We start from the raw sequence: 18,877 nt of genomic DNA, 5'->3' as shown, positions 1-18,877 counted from the left end.
AAGAGTATTTTAAGAGGAAGTGGACCATAGTTCTATAGATGGACGCCATTTAGGGATATCGCCATAAAGGTGGACCAGGCCTGACTCTAGAATTTGTGTGTACGATATGGGTATCAAATGAAATGTGTTAATGATAATTTTAAAAGGGAGTGGGCCTAAGTTCTATAGGTGGACGCCTTTTCGAGATATCGCCATAAAGGTGGACCAGGGGTGACTCTAGAATTTATTTTGTACGATACGGGTATCAAATGAAAGGTATTAATGAGTATTTTAAAAGGGCGTGGGCCTAAGTTCTATAGATGGACGCCGTTTCGAGATATCGCCATAAAGGTGGACCAGGGGTGACTCTAGAATTTATTTTGTACGATATGGGTATCAAATGAAAGGTATTAATGAGTATTTTAAAAGGGCGTGGGCCTAAGTTCTATAGATGGACGCCGTTTCGAGATATCGCCATAAAGATGGATCAGGGATGACTCTAGAATTTGTTTGTACGATATGAGTATCAAATGAAAGGTGTTAATGAGTATTTTAAGAGGGCGTGGGCCCTAGTTCTATATGTGGACGCCTTTTCGAGATATCGCCATAAAGGTGGACCAGGGGTGACTCTAGAATTTTTTTGTACTATATGGGTATCAAATGAAAGGGAGTGGGCCTTAGTTCTATAGGTGGACGCCTTTTCGGAATATCGTTATAAAAGTGGACCAGGGTTGACTTTAGAATGCGTTTGTACAATATGGGTATCAAACGAAAGGTGTTAATAAGTGTTTTAAAACGGAGTGTGCCTTAGTTCTATAGGTGGACGCCTTTTCGAGATATCGCCATAAAGGTGGACCAGGGGTGACTCTAGAATTTGTTTGTACGATATGGGTATCAAATGAAAGGTGTTAATGAGTATTTTAAAATGGCGTGGTCCTTAGTTCTATAGGTGGATGCCTTTTCGAAATATTGCCATAAAGGTGGACCAGGCGGACTAGAATTTGTTTGTACTATATGGGTATCAAATGAAAGGTGTTAATGAGTATTTTGAAAGGGAGTGGGCCTTAGTTCTATAGGTGGACGCCTTTTCGGAATATCGTTATAAAAGTGGACCAGGGTTGACTCTAGAATACGTTTGTACAATATGGGTATCAAACGAAAGGTGTTAATAGGTGTTTTAAAAGGGAGTGGGCCTTAGTTCTATAGGTGGACGCCTTTTCGGAATATCGTTATAAAAGTGGACCAGGGGTGACTCTAGAATACGTTTGTATAATATGGGTATCAAATGAAAGGTGTTAATGAGTATTTTAAAATGGCGTGGGCCTTAGTTCTATAGGTGGACGCCTTTTCGAGATATCGCCATAAAGTGGGACCAGGGGTGACTCTAGAATTTGTTTGTACGATATGGGTATCAAATGAAGGTGTTAATGAGTATTTTAAAAGGGCGTGCGCCTTAGTTCTATAGGTGGACGCCTTTTCGAAATATCGCCATAAAGGTGGACCAGAGGTGACTCTAGAATTTGTTTGTACGATATGGGTATCAAATGAAAGGTGTTAATGAGTATTTTAAAAAGGAGTGGGCCTTAGTTCTATATGTGGACGCCTTTTCGAAATATCGCCATAAACGTGGACCAGGGGTGACTCTAGAATTTGTTTGTACGATATGGGTATCAAATGAAAGGTGTTAATGAGTATTTTAAAAAGGAGTGGGCCTTAGTTATATATGTGGACGCCTTTTCGAAATATCGCCATAAACGTGGACCAGGGGTGACTCTAGAATTTGTTTGTACTATATGGGTATCAAATGAAAGGTGTTAATGAGTATTTTAAAAGGGCGTGCGCCTTAGTTCTATAGGTGGATGCCTTTTCGAGATATCGCCATAAACGTGGACCAGGGGTGACTCTATAATTTGTTTGTACGATATGGGTATCAAATGAAAGGTGTTAATGAGTATTTTAAAACGGCGTGGGTCTTAGTTCTTAAGGTGGACGCCTTTTCGAGATATCGCCATAAAAGTGGACCAGGGGTGACTCTAGAATTTGTTTGTACGATATGAGTATCAAATTAAAGGTATTAATGAGGGTTTTAAAAGGGAGTGGCCCTTAGTTGTATATGTGAAGGCGTTTTCGAGATATCGACCAAAATGTGGACCAGGGTGATCCAGAACATCATCTGTCGGGTACCGCTAATTTATTTATATATGTAATACCACGAACAGTATTCCTTCCAAGATTCCAAGGGCTTTTGATTTCGCCCTGCAAAACTTTTTCATTTTCTTCTACTTAATATGGTAGGTGTCACACCCATTTTACCAAGTTTTTTTTCTAAAATTATATTTTGCGTCAATAGACCAATCCAATTACCATGTTTCATCCCTTTTTTCGTATTTGGTATATAATTATGGCATTTTTTTCATTTTTCGTAATTTTCGATATCGAAAAAGTGGGCGTGGTCATAGTCGGATTTCGGCCATTTTTACACCAATACAAAGTGAGTTCAGATAAGTACGTTAACTGAGTTTAGTAAAGATATATCGATTTTTGCTCAAGTTATCGTGTTAACGGCCGAGCGGAAGGACAGACGGTCGACTGTGTATAAAAACTGGGCGTGGCTTCAACCGATTTCGCCCTTTTTCACAGAAAACAGTTATCGTCCTAGAATCTAAGCCTCTACCAAATTTCACAAGGATTGGTGAATTTTTGTTCGACTTATGGCATTAAAAGTATCCTAGACTAAAGGCTTGCACTGATATGAATGTTGGAGACTCGAGTTCAACGCTCAGCTCCCGAAAAGCTAGCTGATGAAGAAGTGAAATTCAGAAACATGTCCTAGTAACCATCGCCGTTTGTAAACTTACAATTTTTCTCTAATATCAATTACAAAAACCATTGTATAAAGCAATATGAGCAAAGCTCGCTAATTAAATACATATGATCGTATCCTAGACAAATTAAATGAAAAAGGGCGGAGCCACGCCCATTTTGAAATTTTCTTTTATTTTTGTATTTTGTTGCACCATATCATTACTGGAGTTGAATGTTGACATAATTTACTTATATACTGTAAAGATATTAACTTTTATTTTAAAATTTGAATTAAAAAAAAAAATTTTAAAAAGTGGGCGTGGTCGTTCTCCGATTTTGCAAATTTTTATTAAACAGGCATATAGTAATAAGTGTAACGTTCCTGCCAAATGTCATCATGATATCTTCAACGACTGCCAAATTACAGCTTGCAAAACTTCTAAATTACCTTCTTTTAAAAGTGGGCGGTGCCACGCCCATTGTCCAAAATTTTACTAGTTTTCTATTCTGCGTCATAAGTTCAACTCACCTACCAAGTTTCATCGCTTTATCCGTATTTGGTAAGGAATTATCGCACTTTTTCGATTTTTAGAAATTTTCGATATCGAAAAAGTGGGCGTGGTTATTGTCCGATATCGTTCATTTTAAATAGCGATCTGAGATGAGTGCCCAGAAACTTACATACCAAATTTCATCAAGATACCTCAAAATTTACTCAAGTTATCGTGTTAACGGGCAGACGGACGGACGGACATGGCTCAATCGAATTTTTTTTCGATACTGCTGATTTTGATATATGGAAGTCTATATCTATCTCGATTCCTTTATACCTGTACAACCAACCGTTATCCAATCAAAGTTAATATACTCTGTGAGCTCTGCTCAGCTGAGTATAATAAAAAGATACGTAGTGCCCATCTTGTAAGTTATTTGAATTTGGCGTCAGTGGTTATTTTTGGTTATTGCGTGGGCGATTATTCCCAGTATATTCAGTACTACTAGCAGATATTGAATTACCCATTGTTGTATTCTTATATATAAATAATAAAAAAAAAAAAAATCAAATGGATAATACTGGGACAGCACCATCGTCGTCATCCTTGGAACAAAAATATCAGCCTAAAACAATGTTGCAAACAAGAATGGATATCATATTGAAGTACAAAGAAATGCGTAAAACTAAAAATGGCATTATTTCGATAAATAAAAATATTTTATTAAATAAATGTTGGGTTTATGATAGTTGGGTCAGCTAAAACATTTCTGTTGGTTTTCTTAACAAATACCGTAATTATCCACCATAAAAGTGCTACAAGTAAAATAACTTTAACGGCGATAATTGCACCAAATAAAGCATTCGAAGGACGAATATTGTCAGCATATGCTTCTGGGATGAGTTTATTGACATCGGAAATAAATTTTACATCATCATCGGTGGCACTCCATTTCTTGGGGTTATTGTACATTAGGGAGGGTCGATTTAAAAATAGCTCATTGCTCTGTGAAAATCGTATTCTAGGGATCAAAATAAGAAACTTTGCCGAAGGAACCATACCTCTAAAACGAATTCTGATGCCCCCCCCCCTTGGGTCCAACTTTTGGGTAGCGGCAATTTCAATTCTACCTGCTGTGTCTTGTGGTGGCTTAAAACAAACAGCACAAGCAATTTTACGATCTGCAATTGTGTCACAGTGATACCTTCATTTTTTAAAACGGTTGAATAAAAAACCCACACAACTATGTTTACGACATGCAAATGCATCACAGTGATGCCTTGGTTTTAAAAGGGGGTTGTAAAAACGCTAATTTCTAATAATTTTTTTAAATTTCTTTTCTATTACTAAGTTAAATTCATTTACATATGTTCTGACTAAATAAATTTCTAAAGAGAAAAATAAACTCCAAAAAGAAAAAACACAGGCATTACAAAGTGGGATTTTTCAAAATTTGCCCCTACGACCCAAAGGGGGGGCATCAAAATTCGTTTCAGAGGTATGATTCCTTCCCACAAATCGACCCGGCCTATTGTACATATAGTGTGCAAGTATATTTATGTTTGAATCGTTGATTGCGGTAAAATTTTCTTTCAATTTTGTTTCAATATCGGTTTGACTTAGAGTCGATTTTTCAGATTTATCCTGATATGTAGAACCGGAATTCGACATGATAAATATTGTTTTTTTTGCAAACTTCTGTTGGGTTGCGCTGTTCATATTTTAGTCCGCGTTGTAATAGATTGACACAGCAAAGGATATTTTTGTTGGTCAAGTCGTCGATATCGTTGTTTGATCGAAAGCGGATAAATGCCTCATACATATGAAGAAAATTTAGATGCGTTTTAATATCGACCTCTTACTCAATTGTATTTATAAAACTATGAAAGCTTTCTGTATCCTCGATAACATGATCTACTCCGTTGCTATTGCGAATTATACGTGTCTTGTTAGCTTCACTGGTCAACCATATCCTATGGCCACGATCGTAAATGTCATACATGTATATGTTGAATATTTTATCGGCCTCCTTGGATTGGTGAATGATTTCTTTTCGATTTGTGAAAATGTTTGAAAAATATTGCGGTGATACTATGTACTGGTTCCATAGAGATCGTACATTGTTTGTTGAACTTTATGCGAATTTAATTCATCTTCACCGTAAATGACTTTATAGATTTGTCTGTCCAAGTTCATACCTATATGTACTGGAAAACTATCGCACACATGTTGCTCTACACACTCGACGTGGTCTTTATACTCAATACATGTAAAATATGGTATTCGTTGTAATTTACAAGTCTCTAATATACGATGATTGCATTTTATATAGTTAAATGCATAAATAGTTGTATACTGACGTCGTAACGCAGAGTGTTCACATGGCATGAAAGACTTGATAAGCGTGTTTTCTTCGGTATTGTACATTTTATTTAAAAGAAAGTCGGTTTTCAATTGCTCCTGCACTATTCTGATAAACATTCAGTAGAGCAAATATGAGTTTAGTAATTTATATTAAAGGTAATATCGGTGCCGGTAAATCGACTGTAGTAAAACGATTGAATTCTATGTGCGATACTAGCCGATGTCTGATACAGGCTGAGACTGTTTCCAATTGGCCATCACTTGTAACGAAGCTTTTTTCCTGCCCCGGTGTTTCTTCAATAAGTGCTTGGGGTATACTCGCCGTGTCCAAGGTTCACTTACAATAAATTTGTAATTCGGGACACCTTGCAAATCGTTTTCATATAAAATTCACTTTATTTCTTTAACTCTATATATTTTATAACTATAATGAAAATAATGTAATAAAAGAAAGATGTATTTGTATTCTTCACTTCGCTTTGTTCTTGTTCTATGGTTAGTGGTGGGCTAACGGTCCTCGTGTCCCGTTAGTATCGTCCCGTTAGGACACCTTGCTGATCGTTGCCTAGGTGTGTGTAAATGTATTTCTGAGACGCCCTGCGTCGGCGTGTCTCTCGTACGGCTAGCGACTGCGCTGTCTCTGCTGCGGCTTATGTCGGTGCGTCTGTGTAACTCTAGTATGGTTGACGTCGTGTATTTGCGTACCTCTGCTGCGGTCAACGTAGTATGCCTGCTGCTGTTGCGGCCAGCGTCGTAGGTTAGCGTGACTCTGCTGTGGCCCACGTGGTATGTTTGCGTAGTGCCGTGGCAGCCGTAGTGTGTTTGCGTAGCGTTGTTGCGGCCAGCGTCGTATGTTAGCGTAGTGCGGTTGCGTAGCGCTGTTGCGGCCAGCGTCGTAGGTTATCGTGACTCTGCTGTGGCCAACGTAGTATGTTTGCGTAGTGCTGTTGCGGCCAGCGTAGTGTGTTTACGTAGCGCTGTTGTGGCCCGCGTCGTATGTTGGCGTAGTGCTGGGACCAACGTAGTGTGTTCGCTATTGCGGCCAGCGTCGTCGTAGGCGGGCGGACGTCGCCTGTTCGCGTTACTGCGGTAGGGCCGTTGCTTACGAAGTCTCAAGCGGTGTTTGGTGGTATAACCGACACATTCACCACTTAAGGCCACGACTCACTCCTATGAAACGACTTCTCCCGGCGGTATAACCGACACATTCGAGGGACGCTCCACTGGTAGCTGCGGTCACGACCACAGCTCCGTGCTAACTAACTGCTGTACTGTTGTGTCGCTCCTTTTATAGCTGCTGTGTTTGGTGTTGCTAGCTCCAATGGTTGCGTTGCCATGGTTACCGTTTTGCTATTAAATGTTGCGAACGCTCGTTGTGTTGCTGAGACTTGTTAGTTTGTTGTGTTGCTATCAAGTGTTGTGATTGCTAGTCGTGTTGCTGAGACTTGTTGGTTTGTCGTGTTGCTAGGGCCTTTTGTGACTGGCTGTTGTGTTAAAGCTGTGTTGAATATGTTGTGGGGTCGTTTTGTGTGGGCCAAATTAATGGTGTTTTATTTGGTCCTCACACACTTAAAGCTTTTTACGAAAATAAAAATAATATGCATTCCAGTTACAAACTGACATTTTGCTCTCATTCAACGAACGCGAAACATTATGTCCCTCTAAGGAATGTTACACTTTTGAACGTTCCTTGCGCTCATCGCCCCCTTGAATTGTACGCAAAATGCACTGTGCAAATTGAAAGAATTGGACAATGGATTGGGACGCGTTAATTTGTATCCATTTACGAGAACAATATACATCTACATACATATACCGGCTAAAAAATGTTTAGAAAATATCAAATTACGACAAAAGGAAACGGACAAATATATAGATTTCGCATATCTGGAGGCGTTGGAGCGCAAACACGATGATATATTCTTGTCGTCATCAAACTAAAACTCATCAAAGAATGTGATCATAAATGGTGGTCAAAATGCAGATGACGTATTCCGAGATGTATTCGAAGTTGTTCAATTATATTTAGATAAAGCTTGTACGTTGTGATAATTTTATTTGTATTTACTGATATATGTTTGAAAAATTTTACACTTGATGTCACTATAACAATAATAAAAAATATTTCCAAAATAAATATTATACTATAAATCAAAATAATGTTACTGTTATTCATATTGAAGTTGTCTTAGTTTGAGCGTCTGTAGTTGTTGTATTTGTAGAAATATGATTAATTGAATTTTCGATAAATAACATACTAAACAAGTAGACATAATGATGAGAACAATGATTAAAAAAATCAAAATCATCTTGGCAAATATCTTGATCTTAATAACGACTAGAAATGCCAACATCATAACCGGAGTTGAAATAACTTCGGTGAGAGCACGCCAAGGGAGATATTTCTATATTCATGTTGTGTCAAATTGTTGCTTATTTTCTCATCGTTTAACGTTTGAAAATTTCTAATAGGATCGAATAGAACACGCTGTTGCTGTTGTTCGTTCTGTAGTTTCACGTTCTTGTATTGTAAAAATACTTGATCATTATCGTTGTCGGACGAAGTTGTCATCATAATCACATTTAAACTGGGTACTATGTTTTCTTATATGATTTGAGCAAAAAAACACACGGCACCAGAGATGTGTGGTAAAAATTATACACACGCTCTATCGGGATATTTAAAATTGAATTATGGGATAAAATGAGCTAACGCTCGCATGTATCGCATTTACAAATCGGAAAGGATGCTAATAGGAATATCCATTCCTTTTATATTTTGTATACAAACATAAAATGAAGTATTGCAGAACAACATTAAATAATCGAAGAAACGAGTACGAGAAGTTAACACTAATAGATATTATGAATCTTTCTGCTTACATCACATATTCATATTTTGGACCAACTGCAGCCTATTATTTTTGTGGATTCATGTCGTCGGCTCCCAAACGAGTTATCTTGTGAGTGGATGGGGTTTGCGAACTAGCAACGGACATATTACAAGCAAATTAAACTATGCAAAAATGACAATAATTGACAATGAATTATGCTCTAAATACCATAATTTTACAATATTGCGACGCACCAATATATGTATTGCTAGTAATGAATTTGGCCAGAGTGATTGTAATGGCGATTCAGGTAGACCGGCTGTGCTTGAAAAATCGTATACTTGTTCAAAATCCTACCGATTGCAGCAAATATATAATTTGTGGTTTTAATGTGATACAATCATGCCCGAGCGGATTATATTTTAATACTGATATTCAATCATGTGTATTCAAATATGATGTAATATGTCCCCCTTGATAGATAATAAAAAAACAACAAAACTAGACTATTTTTAATTTTTAAGTATATATATACATGTGTCACAAATTGGTAAACAAATCAGATTTTATTGCAAAGTATGGATCTGGAACCTTACGAGCTTCGTCAGTGAGATAAAACAAAAATGTTTTATCTTTAAATGTGAGCGTAAAAAACTCTCTATCGGATACATATCTATATGGCAATACAAACCGACTTGTCGTTTGCAAATATGTATTGTAGTCTAAGAGCCCGTGACGGCCAGGCCTTAGTTAAAGTATAAAATCTAAAAGTTTCTCTATGTATGTCCACTATAAAGGTAAGAACAATCCCAGGCTATGAAACTTGGGTCGCGGTGGCTTTGGCAGGTAAGTGGCAGTAACTTACTTACTTACTTAATTGGCGCTTAACCGTCTAAACGGTTATGGCCGTCCAACAAGGCGCGCCAGTCGCTCCTTCGCTCCGCCAACCGGCGCCAATTGGTCACACCAAGGGAGTTTAAATCGTTTTCCACCTGGTCCTTCCAACGGAGTGGGGGCCGCCCTCTACCTCTGCTTCCATAGGCGGGTTCCGATAGAAACACTTTCTTGGCCGGAGCATCATCTTTCATTCGCATAACATGGCCTAGCCAGCGCAGCCGCTGCGTTTTAATTCGCTGGACTATGTTGATGTCTGCGTATAGCTCGTACAGCTCATCATTAAATCTTCTTCGGTACTCGCCATCGCCAACGCGTAGAGGTCCATAAATCTTTCGAAGAACTTTTCTCTCGAACACTCCCAAAGCCGCTTCATCTGCTGTTGTCATGGTCCATGCTTCTGCCCCATATAGCAGGACGGGTACGATAAGTGACTTGTAGAGTATGATTTTCGTTCGCCGAGAGAGGACTTTACTTTTCAATTGCCTACCTAGTCCAAAGTAGCATTTATTGGCAAGATTGATTCTTCGCTGGATTTCAGTGCTGATGTTGTTGCTAGTGTTGATGCTGGTTCCCAAATAAACGAAGTCTTTTACTATTTCGAAATTATGGCTGCCAACAGTAGCGTGGTTGCCAAGGCGCATATGCGCTGACTCTTTGCTCGATGACAGCAGGTACTTCGTTTTGTCCTCATTCACCATCAAACCCATCTTTACCGCTTCTTTTTCCAGCTTGGAGTAAGCAGAACTAACAGCGCGGGTGTTTAGGCCGATGATATCAATGTCATCAGCATATGCCAGTAATTGCACGCTTTTATAGTATATTGTTCCAGTGCGGTTAAGTTCTGCAGCTAGTATAATTTTCTCCAGCATCAAATTAAAGAAATCGCACGACAGGGGGTCACCCTGTCTGAAACCTCGTTTAGTTTCGAACGGCTCGGAGAGGTCCTTCCCAATTCTGACTGAGCTGATGGTGTTGCTCAACGTCATTTTGCACAGCCGTATAAGTTTTGCGGGGAAACCAAATTCAGACATAGCGGCATATAGCCAGCTCCTTTTCGTGCTGTCGAAGGCGGCTTTAAAGTCGACGAAGAGGTGATGTGTGTCGATTCTCTTTTCACGGGTTTTTTCCAAGATTTGGCGCATTGTGAAAATCTGGTCGATGGTAGATTTACCAGGTCTGAAGCCGCACTGATAAGGTCCAATCAGCCGGTTCACGGTGGGCTTCAATCTTTCGCACAATACACTTGAAAGGACCTTATATGCGATATTAAGAAGGCTGATTCCACGATAGTTGGTGCATTTTGCAGTATCCCCCTTCTTGTGGACTGGGCAAAGAACACTTAGATTCCAACCGTCGGGCATGCTTTCGTCCGCCCATATTTTGCTAAGAAGCTGCTGCATGCGCCTTACCAACTCCTCGCCGCCGAACTTGAATAGCTCCGCAGGCAATCCATCAGCGCCCACGGCCTTGTTGTTTTTCAATCTGGTTATTGCTATTCTAACTTCGTCATAATCGGGCGGGGGGACATATATTCCATCATCATCGATTGCGGGATCGGGTTCTTCATCTCTGCGCGGTGAATTGCTGCCTCCATTTAGAAGAGCAGAGAAGTGTTCCCTCCATAATCTAAGCACTCTCTGGACATCAGTTACAAGGTCGCCGTTTTCATTCCTACAGGAGTTTGCCCCGGTCTTAAAACCTTCCGTCTGTCGCCGTATTTTTTGGTAGAATTTTCGGGCGTTATTCCTGGTGGCTAGCAGCTCAAGCTCCTCGCACTCACGCCTTTCTGCTTCTGCTTTTTTCTTCCTGAAAAGGCGTCTCGCTTCCCTTTTCAACTCACGATAGCGTTCACACACTCCTCTTGTCGCGCTCGCTTTTAACGTAGCCCTGTAGGCAGCGTCTTTTCTTTCGGTTGCAACGCGGCATTCTTCATCATACCAGTTGTTTTTTCGTGGCCGCCGGTAACCAATTTTTTCCTCGGCGGCAGTATGAAGTGCTTTGGAGATATGCTCCCACTGCTCCTGTATTCCTTCAGGATGAGTTGTGCCCTCAGAGAGCAGGTGTGAGAGTCGAGTTGCGAAATCATTGGCAGTCTGTTGTGATTGAAGCTTTTCGACGTCTAGCTTTCCTTGTGTTTTTTGTTCCTTGTTTTTAGCCGCGTTGAGGCGGGTGCGTATTTTGGCTGCAACGAGATAATGGTCCGAATCGATGTTAGGTCCTCGGATCGTTCGCACATCTAAAACACTGGAGGCATGCCGTCCGTCTATCACAACGTGATCGATCTGATTGCGAGTATTTCGATCAGGAGACAGCCATGTAGCTTGATGTATCTTTTTATGCATGAACCTCGTGCTTGATATGACCATGTTTCGAGCACCGGCAAAGTCAAGCTCAAAAGCTCAGTTTTCACATATTTTATTAGCGCTAATCTCAGAAATCGCCTCGTCCGCACCCAGACACTTAGTGCAGTTCCAACCCCCTGCCAGACACCCTTAAAGTAGGGTTAATTTTAATTGTACTTTAGTTATAGTATAAAACCTGAATTTTATATATGTTACTTGGAGAACTATAAAATGATGTTTCCTCAATAGCCAGACAGTTTTGATGGTTCCCTTATATTGCCAGACACATTAAAGATCTAGTATAGGTGCGCGCGCGAACGATATATGCGTAAGCGGGTGCGAGTGAGATAGTGCGTTCAAGAAATATAAATTAAGTTGAATTTGCATTGAATAATACTCTCTAAGGTACTGATATTCAACGAATTTCTTTCCTTTGTCCATTGAGATGAAATAAGAGAAAAAATTCGTTCCGCATTAGCATTATGACCAGGTATCGCATATAAATATTGAACTATTTTAAGTAAATTTTTTTTCTCTCCTTTTCTTTAGTTTTGTTAAAAAAATAAAGCCATTTTTCATTTAGATTTTTACATTTAAAATCATCAGTTTGACTTTCTATAAATTGCTTTAAATATATTACCTCTTCAAAGCAGTCATCAGAAATTGTTATATTTTTTTTTACTTAAATACATTACAGTCATTTGGACTTCTTGCCAAGTTGGTTCATTCTCCAAAGTCATCCAACTAAAAACGCTATATTCATTGAAATGGACACTCCACTCTTCCAAGTAACTATTTGCTACATCAAAAAACCTATTTACATCATCTTCAAAATCTAAAATTCCCCCTGCGCATATATCGCCTCTCTTCTTTAACTGCTCTAAGATAATGGTTGCTTAGTTTCCTATAAATTTATTTTCATGTCTGACCTTTAAACTTTCTTTAGTTTCATTTAGTAGTTTTTGCACTTCGATAATTGATATAGCCGATTTTTCAAGTTTCTTAATTTGTTTTTCAAATAAAAACGATTGGCAATGAATAAATGACATGTACACTTCGGATAAAGCATTCTCGAAAAAGTCCGTAATAACTTTAGGAGCATTCTTTTCATTCGAAAAAAAGTTTTTAGCGGATTCCACATTTGCAAAATTCTTTCTATTGCAGGTACCAGTGAGAGCCACCGTGTTCTACTATAAGAGAGAATTGATCTGTACATTGTGTCCGCATTATCACAAAAATCTTAAAGCCGCTCCGTTCGCACAGTGAATATCGAAAAATATTTATATATCTTAAATATAACAGACTCTACATCTATTGACATTACTGTTCGGCCGGGGTGCGTGTGCTCCTGGAGGTAGGTCGGCGCACCGGGGTCGATCTCAAGCGGAATATGCGTGTTGGAAATAAATAAGAGAAGACGAGATTTCTCGTTATAATTGGATGAAGATAATGTTATACAATTTAACAATATTACCTTTTGAACAGTTGTATGAAGCGGCGGAGATCGTTGGCGGCAGATGCGTGCTGTACGGCAGTTGAAATCCAAGAGGCCGGTGGTATAGCAAGCTACAACCGTTGACCCGCAAAATCCTCCGTTTTGGAGGGGAAAGGCACCCACACATCAACCCCGACATGCATATGCATGAGTGCTGACAAAAAGCACTCATACACGTGCATGTACATGCATGCACATGCATGAGGGTGATGGTGTGGGTGGTTATAAATTAAGTCGAGTATCGAGTATCGATTTGCAGAGTTGTATTGTGGGGGATCGCAATCAGGTGCGGAAAAGTTAGGCATCCTGCCTAAACATGTCGGCCCCCCTTGCGATACGCAACATCGTTTTCCGCCAATGATCTCCGCTGAAACGAGAAAAAAAATGAATATAAGACTTACACACTAAACTTAATCTAGATAAGGAGTTCGCCAGCTTCGCGGGTGGCCGGGAATCCTTCCCGACTTGCTCAGCATGCCACCTAAGCTAGGATGAAACGGTAACGGTTATGAACAGAGATAAGTGAATATTTCTTGCCATTGAATTATACATGATTCTTAAATATAGGAATTCAGAACGTAATATATGTATAGTCGATGGCCAGTGAGGCTGGAAGAGGCCGAGGTCTCCGTTCCAGAATGGCACCATTTTTTGTTATTCTTTGTTTTTTTTGTTCCGGATGGAGAGGCCGAGGTCTCCGTTCCAGATTTGCGATTTTTATTTTTTTTTTGGTTGGACGAAGAGGCAGAGGTCTCCGTTCCAGGCTCGAGGGTTTTGAGGTTTTTCTGGGCTGGACGAAGAGGCCGAGGTCTCCGTTCCAGCGTCTAACTTGTCGTATCGCTCTCAAGGCAACAGTGGCATTTTATGGATGTACCGGGGCGAGCGGCCGTGAGGTTGGTTGGGTGAAACGGAGGTGTTTTATTACAAGCGTATGTTAGGATAGATAAACAAAGCGCATATGCGAAGCATATTATTAAATACAATTTTTACCAAGCAGATATGCGTTATTTACGTTCACCTGACATAAATTTGCAGATTGGCGATGCGTTCTCCGCGACGCGTTCTATCTGCACGTACCATTATGCTAGATGTACCATGCAACCCTGTCGTGTATTTATTGGTCAGCTGATAGGTGGTATGGTGGGTTTGTGGCGTGCGAATATATATATATATACATATATGTATTTGCTTGCCCTTGAAAAAAACTAGGTCACTGGGGCAGTAGCACACTAAGCCAGTAGAAAAAGTTGACTTTTTCCAATTACGGGACTTTGTCGTGTCGGGATTCTTTACTTTCGGGACTGGGATTGTTTTTGTACCGAGCCCTTATAATGACTGTTTGTGATGTTTGTTGTTGAAAAAACAACAAGTCCTGCCCCCAGCCAGAAAACAGTGCCCAAAAAACGGAAAGGGTAAAAAGAACAACAAAAAAAAATTTCTTTGTAAAAAAATGTTAAATTTTTTGTGCAAGGAGAGGTTTGTTTTTGTTTTGTTTTCCTTTTTTTGAATTCCTTTGTTGTGTATGACTGGTTGGTACTGCATTAGATGCCCCTATTCGCAAAAACACGTCAGTACCGATTCTGATGTTTTGCGGTTTTCGGTACTGCTTTTGTGTAGTTATCGGTATCCGCTTTTTTTTTCTTCTTAATATGACAGCACTAATGAGGCTGTCGGTGTTGTGCCGTGGGTTGCCATCTCGTGGAAAATTATGGTGTTTATGGATTATACACGCAAAAAGTATGGGTGATGTGTACTTATAAGGATTTATGGCAACCCTGGTTCCTTGAAGCTATAGACGCGTAACCGGGACTTTATGGACCCGTTACTGGAAGCTTGTGGTGAGTACATGCCTTCTACTTCGTTGTCAGTATTTAAGTAACAACCAACGTGGAACGACGTAAGTATGAGATACTTATAAGGCAAATGTTTGTCCTAATGGTTCTTCTCCATTTTTTTTCGTTTCAGATGGAACCGATGCAATTGCTCATAGTAAGGTTGGAGACTGGGGATGAGGAGCCCATACACGTGGTGGCGGATGTTATATATCCTGAGCGGCGGAGGGGCTCCTATATTTGTCACGCGCCGGACGAGCTGGTGCAGCAGGCGGTGGCGGAAGGGTTGAGCCGCGTGAGCCCCAATGTCCTCAGAGCTCTGCGGACGCCTCTTGCGGTTCACCTGCGTGGGAATACTAACGCGTGGATAGGACGTTCTACGCGAGTCTCGAGGGCATATTGTGGTGGCGGCGGCCACCCCACGGTGCGTTCCAATGCCGTGTGTGCGCCCGCACCATCTCTACCGTTTCGGGTTTGGTAGCCCACTTAAATGGGCATATGAGATTGCTTCCGTTTCGGTGCTGGGATTGCCCGAAGCGGTATGCTTCGTCCGCTTCACTGTCCCGCCACCGAACTCGGATGCATTAGATCATTTAGATGAGCGTGGAGATGTTAGCATTTTGGTTTCCATTTGATTTGGTTTTGTTTTTATTTTCATGAAGTGGATTTGTGTTATTAGTTAAAAAAAAATAAAGATTAAAAATAATGTCGATCTTGGTTTTTTTTTTTTTTTTTTTGGAAGAACCATTTGGGGTCGAGTTAGCGAGCATGGCAACTCTTTTCGTTTCTCGTTCCAATGTCAACGGGTATATGCGCTGATGGTCGTGGTGAATTTGTCAAAACGGTACGTGACGTGAAAAAAAATATAACATTTCCATTGAAAAAACGCACGCGGTAAGTACGTCGTAGGTTAGATTTTCCTTTCAATTTCATTAATGTAAATTTTTTATTTCTTTTATTTTTTCAGGTGGATGGTAGTGGATATGTAGGCGATTGGCCAAACATGCACAGCTTCGATGCTCAAATCTTGTTTGGCCATTTAGCAGATGTGGAAAGTCTCCTACAGAAGTTCCCATTAAGGCTGCTTGATTGCTTACCAACGCAAATGACAGAAATCCGAAACGTATAGGCGAATTAACAATGGCTATGGAATATGCAACTGATTCTTATCAACCAGGAGATACGGTTGCCCTTTTACCATCCAATGATTCTACGGAGATATATAAGTTACTGAACCACATGCAACTAGGTGAAAAAATCCGACAACATTTTTTTTCCAACGGCAACTTTCATCCAAGTGCACGAAGAAAACTTGAAAAGTCCCACCTTACATTCCTCGCTATTGCACACCATATCAATGGCTGCGCGGTTGTCTTAATATAGATGACATACCAAAGGCAATTCCTTAGCGCGCTTGCCAACAGTTGCACGTATGCAGCTGAATGCGCATTCCTGAAGTATTTATCTTCAAAAGAAGGGAGCGGTTTCTATAGCAAACTTGTTTTAGATCTCGGACTCATATTATGCGAGTTGTTAATATTATGCCCATCTTGTAGACCAACATTAGTCCAACTCGTTGAGCATTTGCCCAAAATAATTGCTTTTGGACGACAAACAAATCAATTTCGTTGGACTGCAAAAGCAGCCGGCGAACATGATCATATATTAATGGGTGTTCTCACAGCTATTTCACCATTTTTAGGTTGTTTTTTTTTTTTGAACTGAAAACACAACTGACTGCCGATAACACAGCTAAATCCTTTGGTAAAACTTGGCTTTTTGTTGGCGCTACTACGGAGAGAAGTCTACCTCAAAGAGAACGCAGATTGGCGTATCACGAAGCGAATGTGTTACAACATTATTTTGAATGTCTGTCTCGTGTACTGGATGCAAGCTATCGTTATATACAAGCTCAAATATCAGCATTGGGGGTAGAATGCGTCAAAATCTTATTGCGAGAAAATACTGTTTTGTACGCATGTGTTGATGGTGGACAAATATCACAATCAATCGACAAAGCCATTACTGAATGTTTAGCGCCAGTGCAGAAAATAACGTGGGATGGAGCTAAGGAAGTTACGAAAACTTTTAAAGGGAATAGCAAATATCGCGACGATGGATGGTTGTAATTGGTTTATGATTAATGTTGCATGCTTATGTAGAATAAACTAACGTTTGTAGATAGTTTTGTGATTTTCCGCTTTCACGGACATTCGAGCGTGAAAACTCACTTTCATAAAATCGTAAACAGAACACCATACGTCCCAGTTATCCTCGCGCATTGGAGAAGGGGTTACGCGTTTAAACACCACCAAATAGTTCATTAGTTGATAGTTTGCTGGTTCCAATTGTGGGTTCTAAGTCTTTGGCACTGTCATCGGCTGTCATTGACAAGGTTGTTGTGGTAAGTGACGTATGGGCCACACTTTTCAAAATTACGTTTAGCCGAGGAGGAGGGATGCATAGTCGAAGGGGCTGTTGCTGACGGCTTCGCCGCCCCACTGCCTGGCCCATTAAGGGAGCTCGAAACGAAACGGTATGTTAACTCTCCACCGGTGTGAGCGTCGTCCCTTTTATTTGTTCCGCTTTATTTTTACTGTGTTGCAGTTCTGCCATCAGGTTGCAATATACCTGTGCTCGCTTTTGGCCGTGCTCTGGAACGTGCTTTGGCTGCTGAACATCATTTTATGCAGATTGAATGCGCGATTTTTAGTAAACTTGAGCGTAAAGTGCATACACTTTTTGAAAGGCGTACACCATATGGCTTACGTACCGAAGAATTCCTATCCGCGTGCGTATGGATACAGACTATATATAAATGGGATGCAGGTAAGTAGTTCTATAAAGATGTAGGGAACTTATTGATCATATAGGGAACATTTTCCATACTGGTTTGAATAATCGACCTCAAAGTTCGCCGTTGGCCGTGTGAATATCTTAATAAAGGTAAAGGTGCAATTCAGGACGTTTCACCGGCAGAGTTTAGTTAGTTATTTGTAAATGTGCATCTGCAGGAAAAACCGAGAAAAAAAAAAGCCCAAGGCATTTATACAATGGGCCGCACAGCCTATTAAATTCGAAGTAAGACTCTACGATCGATTGTTTAAGCACGAGAACCCTAAAGATACCAGCGAGGTATCAGGTGGTTTTTGTTTGATATCGTTCCGAATTCTTTACCCGTATTAGAAGCCTACGCTACTCATGCACTATCTAGCGTGAAAGTAGATGGCAAGTTTCAATTAGAGTGAATTGGGTTGGTTTTTTTTTTTTTTTTTTTTCAGTCGCGCAGAAGCAGATAAATTTCTAAACAATTCGTCGAAGAAAATTCCTCAGAAGAGGATGGTGGCCTCATGCTTCTTTTTGCGGGAAACCACAAAATATTTAGAACTGAAAATTGTGTGCGTGGAGATTTTTTTTTTTCACCAAAAGTTATTTCCACCAATAAAAAAATTCGGTTTTGCGTAAAATATCTTAATATTGATGCTAGAACGCAATTAGTAATATCGGTATTTATATTGCGGTTTGTTATATTTTGCTATGAAAACAAACCCAGAATAAAAATAAAAAAAATTTGTGAGTGTGCGCTCTGGAACGGAAATAAAATGTGAGAAAGGGCGCACTTGAACCGAATTCTCTCTGAGATACGGCATAAGTTGAAAACAAAAACCAACCTATGATCGCTCTAATTCCAAAGTTCGAAACTTAATAGCTGTGTTTTGATGGCTAATTTAAACTGCGGTAGTCCATACCTGTGCTTATGCGGCTAATGCCAGTTTCACACCCAGGGTTAATGAAGGGGAAGGCCCCGTATGAAGAGTGAACCTTAAGTATTTCA

General features: G+C 40.1%; 1 protein-coding gene and 1 pseudogene across 10 annotated transcripts in view; one reads left to right on the top strand and one right to left on the bottom strand.

The window, feature by feature from the left end:
* Window positions 1-18,877, top strand: part of LOC137236462 (rho GTPase-activating protein 39-like) — a 556,674-nt gene that overhangs the window by 124,752 nt on the left and 413,045 nt on the right. Inside the window, exons 1-3 of one of the 10 annotated variants that reach the window (XM_067759094.1) lie at window positions 15,914-15,936; window positions 16,010-17,578; window positions 17,650-17,871. The exons of 7 other annotated variants lie outside the window; for them this stretch is intronic. The gene's annotated coding sequence lies outside the window, so the exon portion shown is untranslated. Of the gene's footprint in view, window positions 1-12,879; window positions 13,422-15,913; window positions 15,937-15,980; window positions 17,579-17,649; window positions 17,872-18,877 lie in introns of those variants that run through there. 2 more of the 10 variants (XM_067759095.1, XR_010948433.1) reach the window with 2 other exon arrangements.
* LOC137237217 (hematopoietically-expressed homeobox protein HHEX-like) overlaps window positions 1-18,877 on the bottom strand; it is a 463,868-nt pseudogene that overhangs the window by 228,938 nt on the left and 216,053 nt on the right.

Source organism: Eurosta solidaginis, chromosome 1 (genome assembly GCF_040869045.1).
Source record: "Eurosta solidaginis isolate ZX-2024a chromosome 1, ASM4086904v1, whole genome shotgun sequence".
NCBI classification, from domain to species: domain Eukaryota; kingdom Metazoa; phylum Arthropoda; class Insecta; order Diptera; family Tephritidae; genus Eurosta; species Eurosta solidaginis.
This window is presented reverse-complemented; position numbering and strand designations above follow the sequence as displayed.